The sequence below is a fragment of the Corvus cornix genome, chromosome 9 (assembly GCF_000738735.6).
Source record: "Corvus cornix cornix isolate S_Up_H32 chromosome 9, ASM73873v5, whole genome shotgun sequence".
In the NCBI taxonomy this organism is placed as follows: domain Eukaryota; kingdom Metazoa; phylum Chordata; class Aves; order Passeriformes; family Corvidae; genus Corvus; species Corvus cornix.
The window spans coordinates 6,255,917-6,268,373 of record NC_046339.1 but is presented as its reverse complement, the minus strand read 5'-3'; positions in this window follow the sequence as shown (position 1 = coordinate 6,268,373).

The window sequence follows — 12,457 nt, the reverse complement described above, 5'->3', positions numbered from 1 at the left end:
AAAAAATGTCAAGATGTCTCAATAGAGGTTGAGTACTTTCAGTAGACTATTTTCTTTTTTTCCACAGAGTTTTTCTGACTTGTTCTAGATGCTGAGTGCCCTGATTTTAACCTTGAGAATGCTGTATTTTGAGCTTTCTGAGTTACACGTTCTTGAACATTTCAAGACTTCACTGGACTGGTGACAGCTCAGACTGAGTGTTTTGCCTTCCCAATTAGAGAATCAAAGGGCTCAGCTCACAGTGATGCTGAGGGGAAATTCCCAATTCCTTCAGTGCAAGCAGACCTAGGGCAGCACTTCTGAAAAGAAATGGTGGATGAAGGATTTTTTATTCTGACATATCACAAATCCATCCATTAAAGATCAAGTTTCCTGTGCCACTATGCTGAAGTGCTCACACCACAAACCTAAGGCACCCTTTGCTATCTGCATGTTGTCTTAGCCTTGATGGAAACCATGAAATCTGCAGGCTCCATTTAGTTTAATTTGTACCTTTGTCCTTGCTTCAAATGTTTTAAGCTGACAAGAATATCTGAGGTGTGGGGTCTGCCTTTAATAAATGCCAGGCAGAGGGGCAGAGGTTGGGTTAAGTCTTGTGGACATGGCTGGGGGCTCTCCAAAGCTGCATTGGGTCTCCACAGCCTCTTTCTTGCTCAGGGAGTGGTGCTGCTGCATCATTTGCAGTTGCAGAAGCCACTTGGAGCACAGTGTCTGCTGGCTGTTACACTTGGGCTGCACTGGGGCTCTCTGCTTTATAAATATGGAAAAAGACCTTTTTTTTATGATACAATTCATAATACTTGGGAGCCACAGTAATTTTGACATATATCCCTTAATTTCTCATAAGTGATTAGTTTTAAAGGTAGCAAATGTCCACCACAGGGGAATTGTGAAGAATTGCACTTACTTAGTTTACTTCTTAAATAGTTATTTGAAAGTTTTGCAGTTCTTTCACTTTCTATTGCCACAGCCCATCTGTCTTCAGTTTGCTTGAACACTGCAGCAAAGTCAGGTGCTGATTAGGTGGATGGGAACAAACTGCTTTCTAGCAGTGAGTAATTTGAAGCCAGGAGGCAACTCCCAAGGCACAGAAGTAGGAGTTCGTGTAGTTTGTTGCAATTGTGTTGTTTACCATCTCATGCTCAAATTGGCAAAACTTGCTGTGTGTGCTGAATTAAATATTCTATTATTTTATTCTATTTATTTCTATTCAGTTCCTGCAGCTAATTCTATGGGAAAATCATTCAATATAGTTTTCATAGGGAATAAATTATAACTTTGCCCTGCATGTTGCTCCGGCAGGGAATTCTCCAATACTTCTTGGAAATGTCAACTGTATAGAGGTTTAGTCTGGTGCTGTTGCCTGGACAGTGAGTGATCCTCCAATTTTGGGCTTTAGGTATATAATTTTTTATCTTGAGCATTCAAGAGTGAAATACTTGTTGACACATTTATTTATTTATCTCCTGGCTTATTACTGTTTGCTTGTCTGGGTGGATAAATCAACTCAGTGTTTCCATCAAATGCTTTTCTAGTTGCAGGTAAATTGTGCCTCTGAATTGCACAAGAAATAAGACACAATAAGGATAAGAAATCTGTGCCCATAGTGCTCTGTTAGTATGAAATCAGCACATTGTGACTTTCTTTGTCATTTGTTTTTACATGGATATAGGAATTCCAAGAGTTCTGTCTCTCTAGCTCTTCAGCCATTTTATTCCACTTTCTCTAGTAGGAGTTGTAAATAAGCAGAATAAAGGGGAATACTTTTGCTTTTGGAGGTCCTGTTTGAAAACAATGGGAGTCACCAAGTGATGAGGAAGGTGAGGGGAAATGTCTGAGGTTGTAGGTGTGGAAGAGGCCTTGGCAGTCAGGGAGCTGCACGTGTCTGGTCCTGCCTGGCTGCTCTCCAAGGTTCTCCTGTTGAAATACTGCAATAACCTTAACGGTGAAGCACTTTCTAATCTGAATCTTCTTTGCAGTTAAAAACTTAGCATTTTGTCCACCCTGAATGTGGGGGGAAAGAAAAAGCTGTTTATTGTTCACAGCAGCCTTTTACGTCTTTGAAATCTGCTGTGTCGTTTCTTCCTTAAGCTGAACTGTCCTCAGAGTGTCTTAATCAATTCATCAGCACCAGCTGCTCTCCTTGACAAACAATCTAATGAATACTGAAATAAGAATCTTGTTTATAAGAAAAATGGTCTCTGAAACAACTTGGGGAGAAACTGAAAACAAAATAAGTTTTCTGGTTTTGCAGTTCTGCTATAATAACTATGAGCAGTGGCTCAATAATTTATAGGTTTTTGCATTGCTGATGTCCCAGCAAGGACCCACTGGTTCTTGGAAGTTTTACATAAACACCTTTTCTCCCTTCTGCAACCTGTGTGTTGCTCCCCCTTCCCCATTTTCAGCCCATGACAGGTTTCTGTCCAAGGCTGCCTAGCAGATCTGTGGCAAAGCTAGGAATTAAACTTAAAAAATCCCCCAAAATAGGATGGAGGACCAGGCTGAGGATTGTATCTGCCCATAGCTTCCACCTGGGATTCTGCTCCCAAACCAGCACTGTGACAGAAATGTTCCAGAAACTGTGAGAGTGGAGAAGGGCCCCTGGGAAGCAGGGCCTGCAAAACAAAACACAAAAGTGAATTCAGGAAATGCTCCAGTGATGTGTTAATACACTTGGTAAGAGTTACAAGGAAGAGAGAAAAAATTTTAACTGCTCTATGTTAAACATGCTTTCAGGCAGTAAATGCTTTTTAATATTATAAAAATATATTTCAGACAAGGCTGCTTCTGTATCATGGAGACCTACATATTCTTGCTTTCTGACCACACAGGTATTCTGTCTTGTGAAGGACTTCTTTTATAGAGACCAAAGTCACAAGGATTCAACAGTATCCAAATCTGTTGTGAATAAAAAGCTTTAAATGGATACCACATTTTAGAACTGGAAAACCCCACACACCTGCAAACTAAATAGAGGCCATTGCTCACCTGAGACTGCTGCTGCCATGGGGAGCATGGAGAAAATGCATCTCCTTTTACAGCCCTGTTTGAGAGAGGAGCTTTAAGGATCCAGCAGTCCCAGTGGTGATAGGGAGGGTAGGTGTGTGCTGTATTTTCCGCTGCTTCCATATCCCCAAGGAGAAGTGGATTCCAGAAGAGGAGATTTTATTAGCACGGGACCATATATCATGGTACGTGTTCATTAATATTAAGAAATTACCACTGCTGCTGAGCAGGAAGGATGTGCTATTTTCCCATTAGATTTCTGCATCTCCTCTGCTTTCCAAAACTTGCAATTCCAGCTGGGATGGCTGCAGCAGTGCTCACAATAAGCTGTGAGATTTTGGGTTTGCTTCCTTCCCCCAGAGTTAGGGCAGGAGTTGTGCTTTGTATGGGTTCCTAAGCAGTCACAGTCTGTTGAGAGCAGGAGCATCCAGCAGAGCAGTGTGAGCTCAGGAGCTGCTGCCGTCCCAGCAGGACTCACCTGGTATTCAAGGCTGTTTCCAGAAACACAAAAACCAGCTTGATCTGGACTAACAGGGCTGGATTTTAAGTTTCAGGGTGTGGGTGAGTGACTCATTAAAGTATCCTGACAGCTCTTCTGACCTCGAGTGGTGCTGCTTGTACAGAACTATCCCGTGTGTGTAAGTGAGGACACAGGCTAAAAGGGCAATATGGTGTTGCAATGGCTCGTGTAATCTGAGCTGAACTACGACTGGGTAGCAGAAAAGTGTCTTGGAATGGGAGCAAGTGTAGTCAGTCAGATTCAGAGCATAAGTGGTGTTATTATTTCCCATTTCCTGCAAGCCAATTTACTGCACTTCCAGCCTGCCTGCTCCTTCATACAAAGCAGCAGCCAGAGGAATCATTAAAGCAAAGCTTGGATCCCAAGATTGCCTGTAATTCAGATACTTCAGTGATAGAAAAATGTATAGTTTCAAGAGAAAGCATGTGCAAGTACCAAATTTCCCCCAACTGCAGAGATGTGTGTCTGTTCAAACAAACCCCTCTGTGCTTTAGAGGAAACAATTTACTACTTAAGTAAATAAACACAGCTGTTAAGAAGTTAAGATTAGACTGTCAGATTCATCGTCCGCTGAGTAAATGATGGTGTACAGGCCTTCCCTGTCTGCAGATGGGAAGATGGAGTATGCCTCAAGGGTGGAAAAATGGAGATTAAAAGGCAGATAAAAGAGCTGATGCATTGGGACCATGATCCTTCCAGCTGAGGGGGTGAATGGAGCACCCTTCCCAAGGGAATTATAGCAGGTGCAGCTGTCTTTGTGGGTGTACGGGGGAAGCAGGGAAAGATTAGGATTTCAGGAAGAGTACCAGGCTGTCAGCTTTGCAGAACAACAGGGAAACTTCCACAGGCACTGTTGGATGTTGGAGCTGGCCACTGTGCACTTACAGACCTTCCTGTTGCTTCCTTGCATTAGTTTGTCTTGCAGGAGTGCTGGCTCTTCCCACTGCCCTGGCTCCCTGTGGCACAGTCCAGGGCCATCAGCATCAGTGCAGGATTTAATATCAGAGCAGTCTCCTAACCAGCAACAGGGAGGGGGTATGAGCAATGCTGTTTTGCCTTTCTCACCCATAAATGTCGTACCCCTGGAGGGTGGAAGGTGTTTTCCCTCTTGGAATTACAGATACTTCTAGGCGGGCTGACAAATTCAGCAGCCACATTTCTGGGAACTTCAGTACAAAAAAATCCCAACCTCTGTCTCTGTGACTTGGGCTTTAAACACTGATTATAGAGATTCAGTGCGACCTTAGATAGTGGTTGCAACTTTGCATGAAAATCCACTGCTTTCCTGTCATTTCTGGTGCTGTTCTGCTAAACTGTGCTGCACTTTTCCCTAGTGCCAATGCCATGTTTGAAGTGTGTGTTTTAGGTTTTGTTTCATCTATTTTTGATCAGCCCAACAGACTTTGCAGTGGCAGGAGCTGCCTGGGAGCCCAGTTCCTTCCTCCTCCCTCCCTGCCTTCCTCTGCAGGGGCTGTGGCAAAAGTTCTGTTGATTTTCCTGCTCTTTGCCTGTCCCTGCACCCTTCACCAGTGCTGTTCTTCCTTGGCCTGTTTCTGTTTCTGCATCTTCTGTTGGTTTCAGTCAGTGACTCACTCTCCCAGCTGCCTTAGGAGGAGACATTTCAGTGCAGGTCATCACTAACACCATCTCACGGCTCTCTGGCAGCTGAATGGATGAGGGGTTCTGGTTTTGGAAGCAGCAGTGGCTCAGCCCGGCCAACAGGTCTTGCTTCATAATCATTCCTTGCGTTTTTCTCTTGAAGGAAGATGTGGTGAGGGTGCTGAGGTTTTGGTGCTATCTATTAAATCATGCCTATTGCTCATTTTAAAATAATATATATCCATATAGAAGTGTACAGAATGAACATCCATGGTTAATAGCAATTTAAAAACCACAGTCATCAGATGATTTATCTAAGTGATGCACATTGGACGTTTTTGAGATTACAAGTTGAATGAGAAAATGAAGTGGTTCTGTTTCACTAGAAAATGCAGTAGTTACTTACTGGGCTTAGTTATTCCATATGTTAATGCCTTGCTGCTCTTGCAGCTGCTGGCAGAGAAAGGCTCCTTTCAGGCAGTGCCGTGCATGCTAATGAACCCCAAGGTTTGTTTTCCTGGCTTTTACATTTGTGATACCACTCCACCCAGCTGTGTATGGCCCTGGATAACTACAGCAAAGAACCCCATACTTAGTGGAAACAAAATCTATTGATGACAAACAAGTTTCCTGTTATGACAAGGACTGATGTGGATTCAGTGTGTGCTGGGAAGACAATGATGGGACTTGTTAGAGAAAGCAGATATGCCTTTGAAAAGCATGGAAGAAAGCTCCAGGGAGTTGATTTAATTATTTAGTCAATGTCATTCAAAATGTCTCCAGGAGATCCAGCTCTTTTTTACTTCTTCCACCCAGGAGCCTTACAGCTCCAGCAGTCTTGGATATGAGTTATCCCTGTAGTGCATCTCATGAGCCCACAGCTCTTTTAAGCCATGTTTCTGTTACAGACACAAGTCTTGGCTGCAACACTTTGTCCAGTTCTGGTTCTGTTATATTTATGGCCCCACCCTTGTGCCTAATATCTGCTTAAGAGTCTATGTCTGCCTTATTTCTATTTGTGGTGTTATTTAAAGTAGAGCTGCCAGTGCATTCATTGCCTGAAATACCAGCACAGTTTAGCAGGGGTCTCTTTCACAGCTGGTGCAGAATCCTTGGATATGTGGCTCTGCACATCCACAGGAGCCCGGGGCTGTGCCTGTCGCAGCATACACACCCCAGCTCCTCTTTTCTGGCTGGGCTGTTTGGGCCCTACTGCCTCATTTTGTGGTTGTTGGTCTTTAAAAGCAAAGTACAAAGTAAATAAATGAAAAAAAAAAAAAAATAGGGGGAGGGAAGAGAGAGAGGAAACAAGCCAGGCTCTGCTCCTGCTTCCTCTCAAGCCATAGTCAGCCCTCACACATCCTGCACAGCTCTTCAGGGGTGTGTAATTATCTGGCAGTGCCATGTACTTTGCTCTCTCTTCTCTGTGCTGAGAGAAAGCTGCTGAGCCCATGTTCTTTTTGAAAAGAACAGTAATAAAAGAGGCTTTAAAGAAAAAGATGCTGTTCCCCTGCAGAGTGTGCTTGTTTGGGCAGTTTGATGTCCTATTTTTATTATAAATATAATTGAATTTCCAATAGTTACACACAAACAACTGTCGTTTGGGAATAAAAAGAAGAGACGTATGCTAATCGAAAGCTCCCATAATTACACAATCTTCAAATTAATTAATGAGCCAAAGGCAGCCAAACATTAGCATTTAGAAAGTGCTTTGCTGCATTAACCACTAATGAGTTCATTTAAATCCATCATGCAACCCATTTTGGAAAGCATGAGCCGTATTTAATCATATTCAATCAGATTTAATAATGGAATTCCTAACACGAGGCATTGTTGATTGTGAAATTACCATAGAATTTTATTTGTTAAATACAGGGGATAAAAAAAGGTATTTATTTTTGGCTGAATTGTACCTTGAGAGAAATGTGAGGAAAAAAAATACACATGTCTGGGTGAGTATATTCTTAATATAAGTGAGAAGTGGCAAAGGATTTTGTTTGGTTGCTTGTTTTGGGGGTTTTTTGGTTTGTTTTTAAATTTGTTTTTGTTATCATTAAATGAAAAGAATTGATGTCACTTTTGAGAAATGAACAAGTAGTTTCCAAAATATACTTGGGAATTCCATGATAAAATATTTTTGCTTGAGCTATTTGCTGGTTTCAGCCTGGGCAATTATGGCCCAGCTCTGCTTTCCATTCTGTTCCTTTAGAGCTGAAATAACACAAAAGGAGCCACAAGAGCTTCTCTGCATTTAAATCAGAGCAGCTGAGGTAAAACCTCTATTCCTGCCTTTTCACAGGCAATCTAATTTCTGGTCCCATTGAAAGCACCGGGGCTTTGTCACTGGACTTAACAGAGCAGATAAATCACCATCAGCTCAGAGAGGAGACTTCTTCCACCAAAGTCAGGGCACTTACGAAACTCAAGACATTCTTTTGAATAAAATACCTTTCTCTGCAAAGTCTTTTGTTGAACGTCTCAGCCAGATAGAGCTGTTTCAATGGGAAATTTCAACCCAAAAGATCCTTGAACTCTAAGCTACACTGGCACATGCAAAAGCCAAAGGTTGGGCTGCCCACCTGGCACATGGCAGACCAGGGAGTACACCAGTAGAGAGCTATCCTAGGAGAGAGGCTGTCCTGGCATGGGATTCTTCCCTTTTTTCATGAGAGGCTTTGACAGGGCTCGGTTTTGTTCCCATATCTTGAATTTTCCTGAGAATTTGGTCCCCAGGGCAAGTGAGGACACTGGAGATCAGCAGTAGCCCCCCAAGTCTGTACTGGGCCGCCACCATCCTGGTGTGGCTCCGTTGGTGATGAAGTTCTCATAAGAGTAACAAGAAAGGCCTACAATGCTAAAAACTGTGGGACTCTCCAGGGAACTGTTCATAGTCTTGTCCTTGAGGACAGGTTTATTAGGAATAGAAGAAGAACCAGAGGCTGAGATTAGAACAATCTCTGGCTGGAGTTACCTGCCTGGGTCTCTGCAGATATGGGAGAGGAAACTGAATGCTCCCTCTAAGCTTCCCTTGGGATTTCTGCAACACAGCTGGAGCTGTGTCCCTCTGACATCTCTGCTGACGGATTTTCTCCGGGGGATCCTACTGCCTGTCTGCCCTGCCTGTTCCTCAAACACTGGACGTGAAGGATCTAGGAGCATGAAGGTTAGATGTTCTTCTTTTTTATTGAACAAACAAATCTCTAAAATTTTATTAGAAATGGAGAAGTTTTCAGTTTTTGGGTCTTGGAGCAGTAGTGGTTTCATTTTCTTTCTGATAAGTTGGATAGTTCCAGAAAAAAATTAATCCTCTCCCCAAATAAAAAGGGCTTATTTGAAAACGCCTTTAGTAACAACTCAATTTCTCTTTAACTTGCTCGTAAACTTCTCTGTTCTACCTCTTATCCAGTATTGTTGCTTCAAATTCAGCTTCTCAGCTTTATGACCCAGGTCAGAGACAAAGGGAATAACTCATTAACCACCCATAAACACCAATAAAACTATTCTGAGGATCTCTGAGAACCTTAGCAGCAGTAAAATGCCCTGAAGTGAGCATGCAGGTGAAGGGATCAAATGACAAAGAAAGCCACCCTTTCATCAAATATGTTCACAATAATTCCTTAGAAATATTACTGTGCATTCTGTGGATAAAGGAATCAAAGTGACTCACTTTGGGGACAGCACATTATGTCTGTCCCACAGCTCAGCAGAAACACAAGTATTCCAATTCCCAATCTCTTGGTGTAATTACAGAAGTTTCCTATGTGAAATGTTAGTTGTAGGAGTTGCTCCTTTGCATCCTGATGCATAAATATCCACCGTTAATAGCAGCATAATGGAATAAATTTGCCAGGTCTCATGAAAATACACTGACTGAAACATTTGATGAGGACAAGTTTAAGACTTCAGAGAATGTCTTCAGCTGCTTGTAAAGATAAAAGCAATCATAAACATTAAGTGACTCTCAGTTAGAAGCTGTATTCTTAAGCTTTTAAATGCACATTCCCTCTAATTATCATGTACTTCTCAATGCAGTGCACTTCACGAGTAACAGGACAAAGTTTTAGAGCATTGTGTTTTTGCAAGTTGAAAGCCATTAACATTTTAGAGCTTCGTAACAAACGCAAAATTGCACTGGTAGAAGGAGTGATTTTCTGTACTTAAACCTGTGCCAGCCAATCCGTGGGTGTTCATTTTTCATTTAAGAACTGTTTATTTTCCCTTAACTTAAATCAATCAAGAATGCATTCAGGTTGAGGTAAATGCAGTTCCTTGAATCCAAAATGCCTAAATCCTATGGCTGCTGTGCTGCCTAAACTTTAGGGTTTCTGAAGCTGAGGTAAACCAGGTTGATGCAGCCAAATGCAAATAAAGCCTTTTTTCAAAAACACCACATTGCCTCTGTCTACCCCAATATAAGTGCCTTTTTTGGCTGATCTTGTAACAGGTTGTTTAAAACATCCCTGACAGGAAGGGTGCAGGATCCCACTTGAGGCTTGCCCCTGTGTCCCACTCAGGATGTTGATCTAGGCTGGGGCATGTGTGCAATCAGCCTGAAACCTGTTCAATCTACCCAAGGGAAAAGACACCTCATATTGAATTATATGGCACTCCAAGGAATGCTCTCATGTTTTCAAGGAGGATTATTTTAAGTGATGTGTGAGACAACCTCACAAGATGCTTTTATAGCAGGCAGTGTGTGTCACACTGTGCTCAGGAAATATCCTCCTCACTTGAAATCACATTTAAGAGTAAAAATACCAAATTAGATAGGCCACTATAAACCTTCATTCCTTTTACAAGGTTTCTCTCTCGCTTTTTCCTCTGAAGGGATAATGGTAAAATCCCAGGCCTGCTAAGTTGAAACAGGAAGAGCTAACCTTCCTTTGTGGATGCTAAAAAGCAGAAGCAGAGGAATTTTCCAGCTGAAGTTTTCTTTCTCATGCTTTGGCTGAGAAACAGTGAAAGACAGTTTTGTAAACTAATTCTCTATCTCTGCACCTGGGTTTGTTTTCCAGCCTTGTTTTCCCAAAATATCTGGGAAAAAATATTTTGAATGGATGTTAGAGAACCTCAGCCAATCCTTTTAGGGGGTGGCTGGTCAAGTGACCAATCATATCATGCTCTCTTATGTACAAAGGTATATAACCTAGCTTGTATTTAATAAAAGAATTCAATTTTCTCCGTGGACTTGTGTCGTGATTCTGGCTGTTTCTTGGTACAACAGTGACGTTCCTTCACTTCTAATCAAGGCACAGGAAATCTTCTTTTAATTCTGACATTCCCAGATCTCCACATTTCTGCTCTCCCTTGTTTGAGTGATGTCCTTCAGTTAAGTGTCCAATTTGGTGCTGAGGGTGGATTGCTTTTAGGGCAGGATTCATAGTGCAACCCAGTATTCCCATCTGAGATGCCCTCAACATTCAGGCTGCTTCCATGGACTGAGCAAGGCTTGTGGATTGAGCTCAGGCTGATCTGTGCTCTTACAATGTGTAAAGCCAACCTGGGCAAACATGGTCATATCTGGTAGTAAAGAGACAAAATCCAGCACAGTCCTGCTGGGAGAGCTGAGGCATTAGGGAAGGGGCAGCACTGTGGGGCTGTCAGCTTGCAGTAAGTGAGGGCTGACTCCTGAACCCTCATACACGGTCACATGTGTAATAGGGGAGCTGGAGCCTCTTGCTCTGAAGTGAAAACCTGTGTGTCTTCAAATACCAGGACTTCAGAGGCGTTTGAAATCCAAATCAGGAGTTTAATAGCTTAAGCCCCATCCCTAATTGACATAAGTGAGAGTGCCTATATTCTTTACTAGTGTTGGTGTCATAAATATCTCCATTAAGTAGCAATTAAGCTGCTGGGATTTGGGCTGTATGCCATTATAAGAGGTAATTATAAAAGAATTGGATTAATTGGTTCCTGAATTATTTATGTAGACATAAATATTGCACATGAGATCAGTGTTAAAGAGGATACTGGCATGAAGAGAGGAAGGGGATGATGCATTCATTTATGCTATTTCTTTAGTTCTTTCTCCCAAAAATATTAGAAAGGTAGAAGTTTGTTAAAAACTATTTCCACATTAATGTGCATACATCACCTTATCAGCTTTTACAGAAATACACTCCCCCAGATAAAGCCATTCTGTGTGCTTTTGTAATCTCTCCAAGTTCCCACAAATAATAAGTCTTGAGAGCTCTCTCTTGTCAATACAATGAAGTCAATCTTCTGTCTGTTGCGGTATAATTTAGAGCTGGGGGAAATTACTGATTTCACAGATATTAACTTTATCGAATATACAAACAACAGATGTATTATAGGGGAAAGAAGGAATTTTGTGTGAGCATCACAAAGAACTCCAGCAATCAGCAAACTCAATCTGCTTTTGACACTGCAGCATTCTCACAGTCTAACGGTGCTTGTCAGCTGTAAAAATAATATAATACAAAGAGGTGGCAAAGTGAAAACAAGGCAGGCTATTTAGTATGCAAACAACAAAGAAACTTAGAGAGGTTACATTTATAAAAACAGAAGTTATGGTTTGAATTAAAACAGTCATCTCTAAATTGATCTATTTTTGTGTTTCAGGGCACTACTTGACCGGGTCAGGAAGAAATATCCTGGAAAGTAAAACACTAGCAAAGTGGGGAAAAAGCCACACTGCTTCTGACAGGGCAGAGGGAAAATGTACCTGGACCTTTGTGGCCCTTCCTGTAACCACCCTAGGGAGACCAGACTGGCTGATGGGAAGGGTTACCTGGCATAAATGTATTAACTGAATATTTTATGGATCTCTCTTTTACCATCCCCTTTGAAGATAGATGGAGAAACCATTTAATGCCCCAGCAGTGGGCTCAGACAGGGGAGGTGATGCATGCAATGGCAAGCACCCCAGGGAACCCGCAGCCAGGGGAGATGGAAAACAAAGTGTCAGGGAGAGGATCCCTCCCTTGTCAAAATGGTCTGTAGTGGCATTCATGTGAGGTGTGCTGGGAGCCAGGCTGCCTGAAGACTGGTTTTGTGGAAATTAAAATTTTCTCTCATTTTTTTGACCCTCAATTGCATTGTAGCTGGCTGGCCTTGCTGTTTTGGGAGCTGTAACCAGTATTTGAAACTTTGTGCATTTCTTAAAAGCGGGGCACAAACTAGGGTAGATGGGAGGTTTTTTGTGTTCTCAGGGGGAAAAGACATAGGGGGAATATTTTGGGCCTTGGCTTGCAGCATCAAAAACCACAGTCTCAGCCCTTTCATGGGAGCTGAAGTACTTGAAAATGACATGAAAGAAAGGTGAGGCCTGGAACAGCACAGCCTGAAGTTTCTTTGGTAGCAGTAACC